At 39.0% G+C, this 17,329-nt stretch overlaps 1 long non-coding RNA gene across 1 annotated transcript in view; it reads right to left on the bottom strand.

The window, feature by feature from the left end:
* Positions 1-16,781, bottom strand: part of LOC133640938 (uncharacterized) — a 285,276-nt gene extending 268,495 nt beyond the window's left edge. The window contains exon 1 of the long non-coding RNA XR_009824231.1: positions 16,713-16,781. This is a non-coding gene — a long non-coding RNA (uncharacterized LOC133640938). The remainder of the gene's footprint in view (positions 1-16,712) is intronic.
* Positions 16,782-17,329: the final 548 nt, after the last annotated feature.

Below are 17,329 nucleotides of genomic sequence, written 5' to 3'. Positions count from 1 at the left end.
TTTTTGCAATTTATTTTGATTTTTTTTTCCAGATTTCTACTTTTGTTGCTGCTTGTCTGGGTCAACGTGTCCGTCGCTTAAAAGGTCCGACAGGAAACAATGACTCGAGCACTCGCTCGGGGCAGAACATTAATATTTTTTTGTCTAGTCGTTGTTAGAAGTCAAATTTTTGCAATTCATTTTGATGTATTTTTCCAGATTTCTACTGTTGTTGCTGCTTGTCTGGAACAACGTGTCCGTCGCTTAAAAGGTCCGACAGGAAACAATGACTCGAGCACTCGCTCGGAGCAGAACATTCTTAATTTGTTGTCCGGTCGTTGTTAAATGTCTGATTTTTGCAATTTATTTTTAATTTTTTTCCAGATTTCTACTGTTGTTGCTGCTTGTCTGGAACAACGTGTCCGTCGCTTAAAAGGTCCGACAGGAAACAATGACTCGAGCACTCGCTTGGGGCAGAACATTCCTACTTTGTTGTCCGGTCGTAGGTAAAAGTCCGATTTTTGCAATTTATTTTGATTTTTTTTTCCAGATTTCTACTTTTGTTGCTGCTTGTCTGGGTCAATGTGTCCGTCGCTTAAAAGGTCCGACAGGAAACAATGACTCGAGCACTCGCTCGGGGCAGAACATTAATATTTTTTTGTCTGGTCGTTGGTAAAAGTCAGATTTTTGCAATTCATTTTGATGTATTTTTCCAGATTTCTACTGTTGTTGCTGCTTGTCTGGGTCAACGTGTCCGTCGCCCCTAAAAGGTCCGACAGGAAACAATGACTCGAGCACTCGCTTGGGGCAGAACATTCCCACTTTGTTGTCCGGTCGTAGGTAAAAGTCAGATTTTTGCAATTCATTTTGATGTATTTTTCCAGATTTCTACTGTTGTTGCTGCTTGTCTGGGTCAACGTGTCCGTCGCCCCTAAAAGGTCTGACAGGAAACAATGACTCGAGCACTCGCTTGGGGCAGAACATTCCCACTTTGTTGTCCGGTCGTAGGTAAAAGTCAGATTTTTGCAATTTATTTTGATTTTTTTTTCCAGATTTCTACTGTTGTTGCTGCTTGTCTGGTTCAACGTGTCCGTCGCTTAAAAGGTCCGACAGGAAACAATGACTCGAGCACTCGCTCGGGGCAGAACATTCGTAATTTGTTGTCCGGTTGTAGGTAAAAGTCAGATTTTTGCAATTTATTTTGATTTTTTTTTCCAGATTTCTACTGTTGTTGCTGCTTGTCTGGTTCAACGTGTCCGTCGCTTAAAAGGTCCGACAGGAAACAATGACTCGAGCACTCGCTCGGGGCAGAACATTCGTAATTTGTTGTCCGGTCGTAGGTAAAAGTCAGATTTTTGCAATTTATTTAGATTTTTTTTTCCAGATTTCTACAGTTGTTGCTGCTTGTCTGGGTCAACGTGTCCGTCGCCCCTAAAAGGTCCGACAGGAAACAATGACTCGAGCACTCGCTTGGGGCAGAACATTCCTACTTTGTTGTCCGGTCGTAGGTAAAAGTCAGATTTTTGCAATTTATTTAGATTTTTTTTTCCAGATTTCTACAGTTGTTGCTGCTTGTCTGGGTCAACGTGTCCGTCGCTTAAAAGGTCCGACAGGAAACAATGACTCGAGCACTCGCTCGGGGCAGAACATTCCTACTTTGTTGTCCGGTCGTACGTAAAAGTCAGATTTTTGCAATTTATTTTGATTTTTTTTCCAGATTTCTACTGTTGTTGCTGCTTGTCTGGGTCAACGTGTCCGTCGCTTAAAAGGTCCGACAGGAAACAATGACTCGAGCACTCGCTCGGGGCAGAACATTCATAATTTGTTGTCCGGTCGTTGTTAAGTGTCTGATTTTTGCAATTCATTTTGAATTTTTTTCCAGATTTCTACTGTTGTTGCTGCTTGTCGGGAACAACGTGTCCGTCGCTTAAAAGGTCCGACAGGAAACAATGACTCGAGCACTCGCTTGGGGCAGAACATTCCTACTTTGTTGTCCAGTCGTAGGTAAAAGTCAGATTTTTGCAATTTATTTTGATTTTTTTTTCCAGATTTCTACTGTTGTTGCTGCATGTCTGGGTCAACGTGTCCGTCGCTTAAAAGGTCCGACAGGAAACAATGACTCGAGCACTCGCTCGGGGCAGAACATCAATATTTTTTTGTCTGGTCGTTGGTAATAGTCAGATTTTTGCAATTCATTTTGATGTATATTTCCAGATTTCTACTGTTGTTGCTGCTTGTCTGGGTCAACGTGTCCGTCGCCCCTAAAAGGTCCAACAGGAAACAATGACTCGAGCACTCGCTCGGGGCAGAACATTCATAATTTGTTGTCCGGTCGTTGTTTTTGCAATTTATTTTTAATTTTTTTCCAGATTTCTACTGTTGTTGCTGCTTGTCTGGAACAACGTGTCCGTCGCCCCTAAAAGGTCCGACAGGAAACAATGACTCGAGCACTCGCTCGGGGCAGAACATTCGTAATTTGTTGTCTGGTCGTTGGTAATAGTCAGATTTTTGCAATTTATTTAGATTTTTTTTCCAGATTTCTACTGTTGTTGCTACTTGTCTGGGTCAACGTGTCCGTCGCTTAAAAGGTCCGACAGGAAACAATGACTCAAGCACTCGCTCGGGGCAGAACATTAATATTTTTTCGTCTAGTCGTTGTTAGAAGTCAAATTTTTGCAATTCATTTTAATGTATTTTTCCAGGTTTCTACTGTTGTTGCTGCTTGTCTGGGTCAACGTGTCCGTCGCCCCTAAAAGGTCCAACAGGAAACAATGACTCGAGCACTCGCTCGGGGCAGAACATTCCTACTTTGTTGTCCGGTCGTTGATAAAAGTCAGATTTTATCAACGATGAGTGAAGGTGTGCTAAAAAAAAGTTGGTTCCTATGTAGATGCACTGCAGGACTGCGTCTAAAATGCCCATAAAAAGTGGTGCACATTATGTTTGACTCCTGCATGTTTGAAAACATAGCAAAAGGCGCATGATAGAAAAATGTGCAGTAAATGAGTGTCTCCATGGTGTGGTTTCATTTAAATAGGGCGGTCTGCACTAGTTATCAATTATACTAATAGCACACACTATTTCATAGTTTGGCCACATTTAGGTACACCATCTTGTCATTAAATATAATTCCATTCGGAGTTAAGCCAAGTGGCACTGCGATCCTTGTGTGCCGTGTGCGGAGACGTGATAGAGCCCCGGGGCTGAGCAAGTTTGTTTAGTTGGTGCGGGGGGGGGGGGAACACGCCCGATGAAAGCGTGTCGCTCGGAACCCACGCTGATAAAAGATCATAACCGACTATTCCATTTCTGAAAAGGAGCCGCGCGCTGACACCGGCAGTGGTGCGTTCACAGAAACAAACCGAGGAATGCAATTGTTGACATGTCCTATTTGCCTTTGTCACGCAGTTGGGTTTCCAGCAGGATACACACGCCGACAAGGTGTCAGCAGTTTCACATTTTGGATGAAAAACAACCTCATGGCGGACTTGTGTTGTTTGGGTGGAGTGGGAATTTGCTTTTGGCACCACTTATGGGTACTTTTTTAATTTATCAAAGTAAGTTGAATGATGCAGACACGTTTGTTACTGGATACGTTCTAGTACGATTCTGCCTCGATATGCAACTACAATGATTTGATACTGTTTATGTTGACAAATGTGCTGTTTTAAACTTCGATATTGTTCAATTATTATCACGAATGGCTTGCTTGTCCGCTATTGTGTGCTTAGCTGCTGTGTAGCTGCTAGCTCTTAGTGGCGTATAGCCGAATCTTTTGTAAATGGAAGAAGGACATCCAGATGTTAACTGGCCGTCCAGTTTTGCACAAGTAAACACGCTGGAGGAATGCTTGTATCGCACATGATTTCACACACAAGAAAACACGCTGCAGGACTGCTTGTATCACACACAAGTAAACACGCTGCAGGACTTCTCGCATCGCACATGATATCGCACGTAAGTAAACACTCAGCAGGACTGCTCGTATCGCACATCATATCGCGCACATGTAAACACGCTGCAGGACTGCTTGCATCACACATGATATCGCACGTAAGTAAACACTCTGCAGGACTGCTCGCATCGCACATCATATCGCGCACATGTAAACACGCTGCAGGACTGCTTGTATCGCACATGATTTCACACACAAGAAAACACGCTGCAGGACTGCTTGTATCACACACAAGTAAACACGCTGCAGGACTTCTCGTATCGCACATGATATCGCACGTAAGTAAACACTCAGCAGGACTGCTCGTATCGCACATCATATCGCGCACATGTAAACACGCTGCAGGACTGCTCGTATCACACATGATATCGCACGTAAGTAAACACTCTGCAGGACTGCTCGTATCGCACATCATATCGCGCACATGTAAACACGCTGCAGGACTGCTTGTATCACACATGATATCACACATCAAGTAGACACGCTGAAGGACTGCTCGAATCGCACATGACATAGCACACAAGTAGACACGCTGCAGGACTGCTTGTATTGCACATGATATCGCACACAAGTAAGCACGCTGAAGGACTGCTCAAATCGCACATGACATAGCACACAAGTAAACATGCTGCAGAACTGCTTGTATCGCACATGATATCACGCACAAGTAAACACGCTGCAGGAGTGCTTTTATCGCACATGATATGATATCACCCACAAGTAAACACGCTGCAGGACTGCTTGTATCGCACATGATTTCACACACAAGAAAACATGCTGCAGGACTGCTTGTATCACACACAAGTAAACACGCTGCAGGACTTCTCGTATCGCACATGATATCGCACGTAAGTAAACACTCTGCAGGACTGCTCGTATCGCACATCATATCGCGCACATGTAAACACGCTGCAGGACTGCTTGTATCACACATGATATCACACATCAAGTAGACACGCTGAAGGACTGCTCGAATCGCACATGACATAGCACACAAGTAGACACGCTGCAGGACTGCCTGTATTGCACATGATATCGCACACAAGTAAGCACGCTGAAGGACTGCTCAAATCGCACATGACATAGCACACAAGTAAACATGCTGCAGAACTGCTTGTATCGCACGTGATATCACGCACAAGTAAACACGCTGCAGGAGTGCTTTTATCGCACATGATATCACCCACAAGTTAACACGCTGCAGGACTGCTTGTATCGCACATGATATCACACACAAGTAAACATGCTGCAGAACTGCTTGTATTGCACATGATTTCACGCACAAGTAAACACGCTGCAGGAGTGCTTGTATCGCACACGATATCGCACACAAGTAAACACAGTAAAGGACTGCTTCTATCGCACATGATTTCGCACACAAGTAAACATGCTGCAGGACTGCTTGTATTGCACACGATATTGCACACAATTAAACACACTACACGACTGCTTGTATCACACAATATCGCACATAAGTAAACAAGCTGCAGGACTGCTTGTATCGTACATGATATTGCACACAAGTAAACACACTACAGGACTGCTTGTATCGCACATGATTTCGCACACAAGTAAACATGCTGCAGGACTGCTTGTATCGCACACGATATTGCACACAATTAAACACACTACACAACTGCTTGTATCGCACACAACATCGCACACAAGTAAACAAGCTGCAGGACTGCTTGTATCGCACATGATATTGCACACAAGTAAACACACTACAGGACTGCTTGTATTGCACATGATATCGCACACAAGTAAACACGCTGCAGGATTGCTTGTATCGCACATGATATCGCACACAAGTAAACATGCTGCAGGACTGCTTGTATCGCACATGATATCACGCACAAGTAAACACGCTGCAGGAGTGCTTTTATCGCACATGATATCACACACAAGTAAACATGCTGCAGAACTGCTTGTATTGCACATGATTTCACGCACAAGTAAACACGCTGTAGGAGTGCTTGTATCGCACACGATATCGCACACAAGTAAACACAGTAAAGGACTGCTTCTATCGCACATGATTTCGCACACAAGTAAACATGCTGCAGGACTGCTTGTATTGCACAAGATATTGCACACAATTAAACACACTACACGACTGCTTGTATCACACAATGTCGCACACAAGTAAACAAGCTGCAGGACTGCTTGTATCGCACATGATATTGCACACAAGTAAACACACTACAGGACTGCTTGTATCGCACGTGATTTCGCACACAAGTAAACATGCTGCAGGACTGCTTGTATCGCACACAATATTGCACACAATTAAACATACTACACGACTGCTTGTATCGCACACAATATCGCACACAAGTAAACAAGCTGCAGGACTGCTTGTATCGCACATGATATTGCACACAAGTAAACACACTGCAGGACTGCTTGTGTTGCACATGATATCGCACACAAGTAAACACGCTGCAGGATTGCTTGTATCGCACATGATATCGCACACAGGTAAACATGCTGCAGGACTGCTTGCATCGCACACAATATCACACACAAGTGAACACGCTGCAGGACTGCTTGTATCGCACATGATATTGCACACAAGTGAGCATGCTGCAAGACTGCTTGCATCGCACATGATATCGTACACAAGTATCGCACATGATATTATACACAAGTAAACACGCTGCAGGACAGCTTTTATTGCACATTATATCGCACACAAGTAAACACGCTGCAGTACCATTTGTATAGCACACAATATCGTACACAAGTAAACAGGCTGCTTGACTGCTTGTATCGCACATGATATCACACACAAGTAAACATGCTGCAGGACTGTTTGTATCACACACAATATCGCACACAAGTAAACAGGCTGCATGACTGCTTGTATCGCACATGATATCACACACAAGTAAATATGCTGCATGACTGCTTGTATCGCACACGATATTGCACACGAGTAAACAAGCTGCAGGACTGCTTGTATCGCACCTGATATCACACACAAGTAAACACGCTGCAGGACTGCTTGTATCGCACATGATATCACACACAAGTAAACACACTGCAGGACTGCTTCTATCGCACATTTTACATGCAGGCTGATATCCTCCGATACTCTTTTATTTTGCCGATATCGGACTGATATGAATATCAGATTTGGACACTCCTAATTATTATCAACAGTAAGAAAACCATCAATATTGTGTTCTTGTAAGGATTATTTCATGCATCATTATAAAACATGCAGTTGTATTACAGATGAAAAGTGAAACAATAGACCACAGATACATTAATATTGCTATGAAATGCACCAATTTTCTGGAATTGACCTGAAAGTTGTGGCTTTTAAAATCATGTGGCTGCTACACAAGCTCCTATGTAGTAAGGGGAATCGTCTCTCCGCCATCACCATGGCAACCCAGCATCACCTACTTTCCTGCTTCCCTTCCCTGCAAATTGGAATTAGGTGCTAGATCTTCAACAGATGTCGCCTACTAAGTCCGTTATCTATAAATGGACACTTAGATGTCATGTTTTAGGGTATTCACATTGGTATTGCTCACATGATAACATTTGTATTAAATTAGCATATATAAGCTCTGAATAAATTGTTTAGGTTGAGCAACTTTACATTTTCCAATTTGAAACAAGACCAATCTATTCAAAGTCTTGTTTCCACCAAGTTTGAACTGAATGGGATTTTGTTTTTATCTTTTTATTCATCCCGATTCTAAATCAATTCCATCCATCTTCTTCTACGTATCCAAGGAAGGGTCGCGGGGGCAGCAGCCTAAGTAAGAAAGCCCAGACTTCCCTCTCTCCAGATACTTAGCCCAGCTTTTCACGGGGGACTCCGAGGCCAGCTGGGAGACAGAGTCTCAATTCATTCATTCAATTAATTCATCATTTTCAAAAATCTAGGTAAAAAAGAAAAAAAAATATATACAGGTGGGATAGGGTCCAGTACCCCCGTGACCCAGAGAGGGACAAGTGGTACACAAATACAACGTTGAAACAACATACATTTTAACAACGTTTAGTCAATGTCAGGTTGTGACGTTGATTTGACCTTTGAATTTTGGTCATTTTCCAACCAATATTGTACAACACAAATACAACGTTGAAACAACATGCTTTTTGACGACGTTTAATCAATGTCAGGTTCTGACGTTGATTTGACCTTTGAATTTTGGTCATTTCCCAAATAATATTCTACAACAACATACTTTTTAACAACGTTTATTCAATGTGACGTTGATTTGACCTTTGAAATTTGGTCATTTCCCAACTAATATTCTACAACACAAATACAACGTTGAAACAACATGCTTTTTGACGTTTGTTCAATGTCAGGTTGTGACGTTGATTTGACCCTTGAATTTTGGTCATTTCCCAAATAATATTCTACAGCAACATACTTTTTAACCACGTTTATTCAATGTGACGTTGATTTGACTTTTGAATTTGGTCATTTCCCAACTAATATTCTAAAACACAAATACAACGTTGAAACAACATGCTTTTTGACGTTTGTTCAATGTCAGATTGTGACGTTAATTTGACCATTGAAATTTGGTCATTTCGCAACTAATATTGCACAACACAAATACAACGTTGAAACAACATGCTTTTTGACGACGTTTAATCAATGTCAGGTTGTGACGTTTATTTGACCTTTGAAATTTGGTCATTTCCCAACAAATATTCTACAACACAAATATAACATTTAAACAACATACTTTTTGACGATGTTTAAATCAATGTTGGGTTCTGACGTTTGATTTGACCTTTGAATTTTGGTCATTTTCCAACCAATATTCTACCACACAAATACAACGTTGAAACAACATGCTTTTTGACGACGTTTAATCAATGTCAGGTTGTGACGTTGATCTGACCTTTGAATTTTGGTCATTTCCCAAATAATATTCTACAACAACATACTTTTTGACAACGTTTATTCAATGTGATGTTGATTTGACCTTTGAAATTTGGTCATTTCCCAACTAATATTCTAAAACACAAATACAACGTTGAAACAAAATGCTTTTTGACGTTTGTTCAATGTCAGATTGTGACGTTAATTTGACCATTGAAATTTGGTCATTTCGCAACTAATATTCTACAACACAAATACAACGTTGAAACAACATGCTTTTTGACAGCATTTATTCAATGTAAAATTGTGATGTTGATTTGACCATTGAAATGTTGGTCATTTCCTAACCAATATTCTACAACACAAATACAACATTGAAACAACATGCTTTTTGACAGCATTTATTCAATGTAAAATTGTGATGTTGATTTGACCATTGAAATGTTGGTCATTTCCTAACCAATATTCCACAACACAAATACAACGTTGAAACAACATGCTTTTTGACGACGTTTGTTCAATGTCAGGTTGTGACGTTTATTTGACCTTTGAAATTTGGTCATTTCCCAACAAACATTCTACAACACAAATATAACATTTAAACAACATACTTTTTGACGACGTTTAAATCAATGTTGGGTTCTGACGTTTGATTTGACCTTTGAATTTTGGTCATTTTCCAACCAATATTCTACAACACAAATACAACGTTGAAACAACATGCTTTTTGACGACGTTTAATCAATGTCAGGTTGTGACGTTGATTTGACCTTTGAATTTTGGTCATTTCCCAAATAATATTCTACAACAACATACTTTTTGACAACGTTTATTCAATGTGATGTTGATTTGACCTTTGAAATTTGGTAATTTCCCAACCAATATTCTACAACACAAATACAACGTTGAAACAACATGCTTTTTGACGACGTTTAATCAATGTCAGGTTCTGACGTTGATTTGACCATTGAATTTTGGTCATTTCCCAAATAATATTCTACAACAACATACTTTTTGACAACGTTTATTCAATGTGATGTTGATTTGACCATTGAAATTTGGTCATTTCCCAACTAATATTCTAAAACACAAATACAACATTGAAACAACATGCTTTTTGACGTTTGTTCAATGTCAGATTGTGACGTTAATTTGACCATTGAAATTTGGTCATTTCGCAACTAATATTCTACAACACAAATACAACGTTGAAACAACATGCTTTTTGACGACGTTTATTCAATGTCAGGTTGTGACGTTTATTTGACCTTTGAAATTTGGTCATTTTCCAACCAATATTCTACAACACAAATACAACATTGAAACAACATGCTTTTTGACGACGTTTAATCAATGTCAGGTTGTGACGTTGATTTGACCTTTGAATTTTGGTCATTCCCCAAATAATATTCTACAACAACATACTTTTTAACAACGTTTATTCAATGTGATGTTGATTTGACCTTTGAATTTTGGTAATTTCCCAAAACACATTGATACAACGTTGAAACAACATACTTTTTAACATTTATTCAATGTCAGGTTGTGACGTTGATTTGACCTTTGAAATGTGGTCATTTCCCAACCAATATTCTACAACACAAACATAACATTGAAACAACATGCTTTTTGACAAGGTTTAATCAATGTCAGGTTCTGACGTTTGATTTGACCTTTGAATTTTGGTCATTTCCCAACCAATATTCTACAACACAAATACAACGTTGAAACAACAAACTTTTTGACGACGTTTAATCAATGCTGGGTTGTGACGTTGATTTGACCTTTGAATTTTGGTCATTTCCCAAATAATATTCTACAACAACATACTTTTTGACAACGTTTATTCAATGTGATGTTGATTTGACCTTTGAAATTTGGTAATTTCCCAACCAATATTCTACTACACAAAAACAACGTTGAAACAACATGCTTTTTAACATTTATTCAATGTCTGGTTGTGACGTTGATTTGACCTTTGAAATGTGGTCATTTCCCAACCAATATTCTACAACACAAACATAACATTGAAACAACATGCTTTTTGACAACGTTTAATCAATGTCAGGTTGTGACGTTGATTTGACCTTTGAATTTTGGTCATTTCCCAAATAATATTCTACAACAACATACTTTTTGACAACGTTTATTCAATGTGATGTTGATTTGACCTTTGAAATTTGGTCATTTCCCAACCAATATTCTACAACACAAAAACAACATTGAAACAACATTCTTTTTAACATTTATTCAATGTCAGGTTGTGACGTTGATTTGACCTTTGAAATTTGGTCATTTCCCTACCAATATTCTACAACACAAATACAACGTTGAAACAACATACTTTTTAACATATATTCAATGTCTGGTTGTGACGTTGATTTGACCTTTGACTTTTGGTCATTTTCCAACCGATATTCTACAACACAAACGTAACATTGAAACAACATGCTTTTTGACAACGTTTAATCAATGTCAGGTTGTGACGTTGATTTGACCTTTGAATTTTGGTCATTTCCCAAATAATATTCTACAACAACATACTTTTTAACAACGTTTATTCAATTTGACGTTGATTTGACCTTTGAAATTTGGTCATTTCCCAACCAATATTCTACAACACAAATACAACGTTGAAACAACATGCTTTTTGACGTTTGTTCAATGTCAGATTGTGACTTTGATTTGACCATTGAAATGTGGTCATATCCCAACCAATATTCTACAACACAAATACAACGTTGAAACAACATGCTTTTTGACAACGTTTAATCAATGTCAGGTTCTGACATTGATTTGACCTTTGAATTTTGGTCATTCCCCAAATAATATTCTACAACAACATACTTTTTAACAAGGTTTATTCAATGTGATGTTGATTTGACCTTTTAATTTTGGTAATTTCCCAAAAAACATTGATACAACCTTGAAACAACATACTTTTTAACATTTATTCAATGTCAGGTTGTGACGTTGATTTGACCTTTGAAATGTGGTCATTTCCCAACCAATATTCTACAACACAAATACAACGTTAAAACAACAAACTTTTTGATGGCGTTAAATCAATGCTGGGTTGTGACGTTGATTTGACCTTTGAATTTTGGTCATTTCCCAAATAATATTCTACAACAACATACTTTTTGACAACGTTTATTCAATGTGATGTTGATTTGACCTTTGAAATTTGGTAATTTCCCAACCAATATTTTACAACACAAATACAACGTTGAAACTACAATCTTTTTAACATTTATTCAATGTCAGGTTGTGACGTTGATTTGACCTTTGAAATTTGGTCATTTCCCAACCAATATTCTACAACACAAATACAACGTTGAAACAACATACTTTTTAACATGTATTCAATGTCTGGTTGTGACGTTGATTTGACCTTTGAATTTTGGTCATTTTCCAACCGATATTCTACAACACAAACGTAACATTGAAACAACATGCTTTTTGACAACGTTTAATCAATGTCAGGTTGTGACGTTGATTTGACCTTTGAATTTTGGTCATTTCCCAAATAATATTCTACAACAACATACTTTTTGACAACATTTATTCAATTTGACGTTGATTTGACCTTTGAAATTTGATCATTTCCCAACCAATATTCTACAACACAAATACAACGTTGAAACAACATGCTTTTTGACGTTTGTTCAATATCAGATTGTGACTTTGATTTGACCATTGAAATTTGGTCATATCCCAACCAATATTCTACAACACAAACACAACGTTGAAACAACACGCTGTTTGACAACGTTTAATCAATGTCAGGTTCCGCCGTTGATTTGACCACTGAAATTTGGTCATTTCCCAACCAACAACGTTGTCTCAATCTACAACTCCAACTATTTTGCAAGGTTGTTTCAAAGTCAGTACTAAATTACATGTACGTGTAATCAACGTTGTATCAACGTCTTGTGTCTGCTGGGTAAATATTCACACCCCGACTGAACAGTAATGTGTTTACATACATTTAGATAGGGGAAAGACGTTAATGTCTCGTGTGTTTATGTTAGCATTTCGGTCCATGAGTTTATCAACGTGAGGTTATCAATCATGGTTTATCGATCATTTTACTTTAAAACGGTAACACTAACGCTCGTTTTAATTGCGATGAAATATTCAAAATGCATGACATCCCTACTTCACACGTGATATGGCACTTCCACGCCGTGTGGAAGGAGAGTACAAGGTTTGCAGAGGCAAGTGTGAGAAAGTGGCCAAGGTAAAATAGGACCCCTTAAAAGCTGGGTCTGCCGCTCGCTGGAGACGAGGCCGCCCGGGACAAAAGTCAGCGGGAGTGAATTGACAAGTCAAGGAGGAGAGAAGTGAAATATCGGCGCTTACCCTCGCCCTCACCTCAACGGGGACCCGGTTGCCTTGATGCATAAACACCTGGCCCATAAAGAGGACACGCAGGGATCAAGCGCAGACGTCACATCAACTTGAAGGGCAAATTCTTCGAGTGCAAACCATCACTGAAGCCAACAACACAACAATCTTACGCACTCGCCGACCCACAACGTCGAGTACAACCGCACAATTTAACAAGAGTTCTCATATTCTCCGGGCTTTGTTGGAATATAGAGTCCGATAGAAACATCGGTTAGTATTTTGTCTTTAAGTCAGACTATGGTAGTCAAGTTGACACAACAACTACAATACCCAAAACCAGTGAAGTTTGTACGTTGTGTAAATCGTAAATAATCCTTTTCAACCTATTGTGAATAATGGCATGGCCCAGGCGCACACTAGTGCGCATTCATCTCTGCGCTGTGCTGGGCGCACCTCCAAGAGGTGCCAGTCCGGCTGCAGCAAGCAGCTGCAATCAATGGCCAGCAATCAACGCACCTGTCGCTGATGAGAAGACCTGCCTTCTTAAGCCGGCACAATCTGCTATTCCGGGCCAGAACGTAGTGACCTGACTTGTACAGTAAGCCAAGCCTAGCAAGCTCCATGCACTCTTTCTCGCTCTGTGTTTCTCCCCCGTCGTGTTCATTTGTCTCGTGTCCTCTTTGTCGCCTTCCAGCGGCGTACCCCCGTTCCCGCGTCACGAGATGTGTGCTTCGTCTCCCCGTATTCCCTCTGCTTCCCTGGCTGCCTTTTGGATCTCGACCTTCCGCCTGGACACGGACTTTGACGCCTCGTTATTGCCCCCAACTTCCTGCCTGTCTCACGAACCTTCGAGCCTGCCTTTCCCCTCCTGCTCAACACTCTGATATATATATATATATATATATATATATATATATATATATATATATATATATATATATATATATATATATATATATATATATATATATATATATATATATATATATATATATATATATATGTGTGTATGTGTATATATATATATATATATATATATATATATATATATATATATATACACATACACACACATATATATATATATATATATATATATATATATATATATATATATATATATATATATATATATATATATATATATATATATATATATATATATATATATATATATATATGTGTGTGGGAAAAATCACAAGACTATTTCATCTCTCCAGGCCTGTTTCATGAGGGGTTTCCCTCAATCATCAGGAGATTTTAATAGAAGCATTCACATACCATGGTTTACATAGGGCACAGAACGGGTAGGTACAGGCAGGCGTAGGGGCGTGGTGATTGGCTCATGTGTTACCTAGGAGGTGTTTCCTTCTGTGACGGCATGCTGATACAATTTTGCTGCGCTTGTTGAGGGATGACTGGTCTGGACGGTATATAATAAACCGTTTCTCTTTTAAGCATAGGTTGTATCTTTTATTACCACTGTTGTAAGGTGTGCTGGATGCAAGAATTTGCCATGTTATTGGATATTCAACATTACTGTTACTGTTACATTACTGTTGTAAGGTGTGCTGGATGCAAGAATTTGCCATGTTATTGAATATTCAACATTATTGTCTTTGAGTAATGTTGAATATTCAATAACATGGCCCCTACGCCTGCCTGTACCTACCCGTTCTGTGCCCTATATAAACCACGGTATGTGAATGGTTCTATTAAAATCTCCTGATGATTGAGGGAAACCCCTCATGAAACAGGCCTGTAGAGATGAAATAGTCTTGTGATTTTTCCCACACATACATATTACGCTCTGCCACGGTATCGAGCACTATTTTTTTGGACAATCTAATTAAAACATATATATATATATATATATATATATATATATATATATATATATATATATATATATATATATATATATTATAAAAAATTTCACCAATTTGGTCATAATTTTTGCACTTGAGAAACATCTCTATGACTTCTTTTGTCTGTTCGATATTGACATTACTGCCACAAGTGGTGTAAAAGTGTATTACGACGGAGTACAGACCACAGCTGAAAACATTGATTTAAACACATTTTTACATGTTCCAATAAAAAAAAGTGATTTTGTCATTAAAAACAAACAATATGTATTAACACACAAAAGTACCAAAAATTGGTACTATTGAGTACTTGTATTGATTCCCATGTACTGCGAATATTATAGTTGTGTAAATAAAAAATAATTTAATAAATAATATTAGGCCCTGCGATGAGCTGGCGACTTGTCCAGGGTGTACCCCGCCTTCCGCCCGAATGCAGCTGAGATAGGCTCCAGCACCCCCCGCGAACCCAATAGGGACAAGCGGTAGAAAATGAATGGATGTAAATAATATTATTTATAAATAATATTATTTAGTAATAAAAACAATAAATAATAATATAATAAATATTAACTATAAATAATATTAATTACACTGTAAAAAAAAAATTCTGTAAAAAAACGGTCATCTACTGGCAGCTACGGCTGCCAAATGAAAACCATAAAATTAAAGTAAAACATTGTAAACCAAATAATTATCAAAAACATTATATTTACAGAAATTTTCATGAAACGTTTTACGGAAAAATATCGTAATTTTACAGATTTTTACTAAATTATTAAAATCAACCACCTTTAATAAAGTGACGATGCAAACAGTTCTGCAGAAAAATACCTTTATTCTACAGAGTTTTTCCCGAATTATTACGATCAAACACCTTTAATGAAGTGACAATGCTGGCAGTTCCACAGAAAAATACCATTATTTTACAGATTTTTTCTGAATTGTTAAGATCAACCACCTTTAAAGGCCTACTGAAATGAATTTTTTTTATTCAAACGGGAATAGCAGATCCATTCTATGTGTCATACTTGATCATTTCGCGATATTGCCATATTTTTGCTGAAAGGATTTAGTAGAGAAAATCGACGATAAAGTTCGCAACTTTTGCTCGCTGATAAAAAAAAAGCCTTGCCTGTACCGGAAGTAGCGTGACGTCACAGGAGCTAGTATTCCTCACAATTCCCCGTTGTTTACAATGGAGCGAGAGAGATTCGGAGCGACAAAGCGACGATTACCCCATTAATTTGAGCGAGGATGAAAGATTCGTAGATGAGGAACGTTACAGTGAAGGACTAGAGAGGCAGTGATGGACGTATCTTTTTTCACTCTAACCGTAACTTAGGTACAAGCTGGCTCATTGGATTCCTTTTCTATTGTGTATCACAGATTTGTATTTTAAACCACCTCGGATACTATATCCTCTTGAAAATGAGAGTCGAGAACGCGAAATGGACATTTAAAGTGACTTTTATCTCCACGACAATACATCGGTGACACACTTAGCTACTGAGCTAACGTGATAGCATCGTTCTCAAATGAAGATAGAAACAAAAGAAATAAACCCCTGACTGGTATTTTTCTGCAGAACTGTGAGGTCCGGTTGCTAAGTTGCTAAATTAGCCTTAGCGTCGTTAGCAACAGCATTGTTAAGCCTTACCAGGCTGAGAATTTTTAACCGTGTAGTTACATGTACATGGTTTAAAGGCCTACTGAAACCCACTACTACCGACCACGCAGTCTGATAGTTTATATATCAATGATGAAATCCTAACATTGCAACACATGCCAATACGGCCGGGTTAACTTATAAAGTGCAATTTTAAATTTCCCGCCACACTTCCGGTTGAAAAACTCCTTTGGATATGATTTATGCGCGTGACGTCACAAAATCCACGGAAGTGGTTGGACCCCATCCGACCCGATATAAAAACCTCTTGTTTTCTTCGACAAAATTCCACAGTATTCTGGACATCTGTGTTGGTGAATCTTTTGCAATGTGTTTAATGAACAATGGAGGCTGCAAAGAAGAACGTTGTAGGTGGGATCGATCGGTGTATAAGCGGCTAAGTACAACACTTACAGCAACACAACAAGGACTACTTACTACGCCTAGCCGATGCTTGCCGCCAAACCCACGGATGAAGTCCTTCGTCGCGCCGTCGATCGCTGGAACGCAGGTGAGCACGGCTGTTGATGGGAAGATGAGGGCTGGCTGGCGTAGGTGGAGGGCTAATATTTTTATCATAGTTCTGTGAGGTCCGGTTGCTAAGTTGCTAAATTAGCCTTAGCGTCGTTAGCAACAGCATTGTT

The sequence above is a fragment of the Entelurus aequoreus genome, linkage group LG23 (assembly GCF_033978785.1).
Source record: "Entelurus aequoreus isolate RoL-2023_Sb linkage group LG23, RoL_Eaeq_v1.1, whole genome shotgun sequence".
Lineage (NCBI taxonomy): Eukaryota > Metazoa > Chordata > Actinopteri > Syngnathiformes > Syngnathidae > Entelurus > Entelurus aequoreus.
Note: the sequence above shows the minus strand (reverse complement) of the source record. Positions and strands in the feature narration are given on the sequence as shown.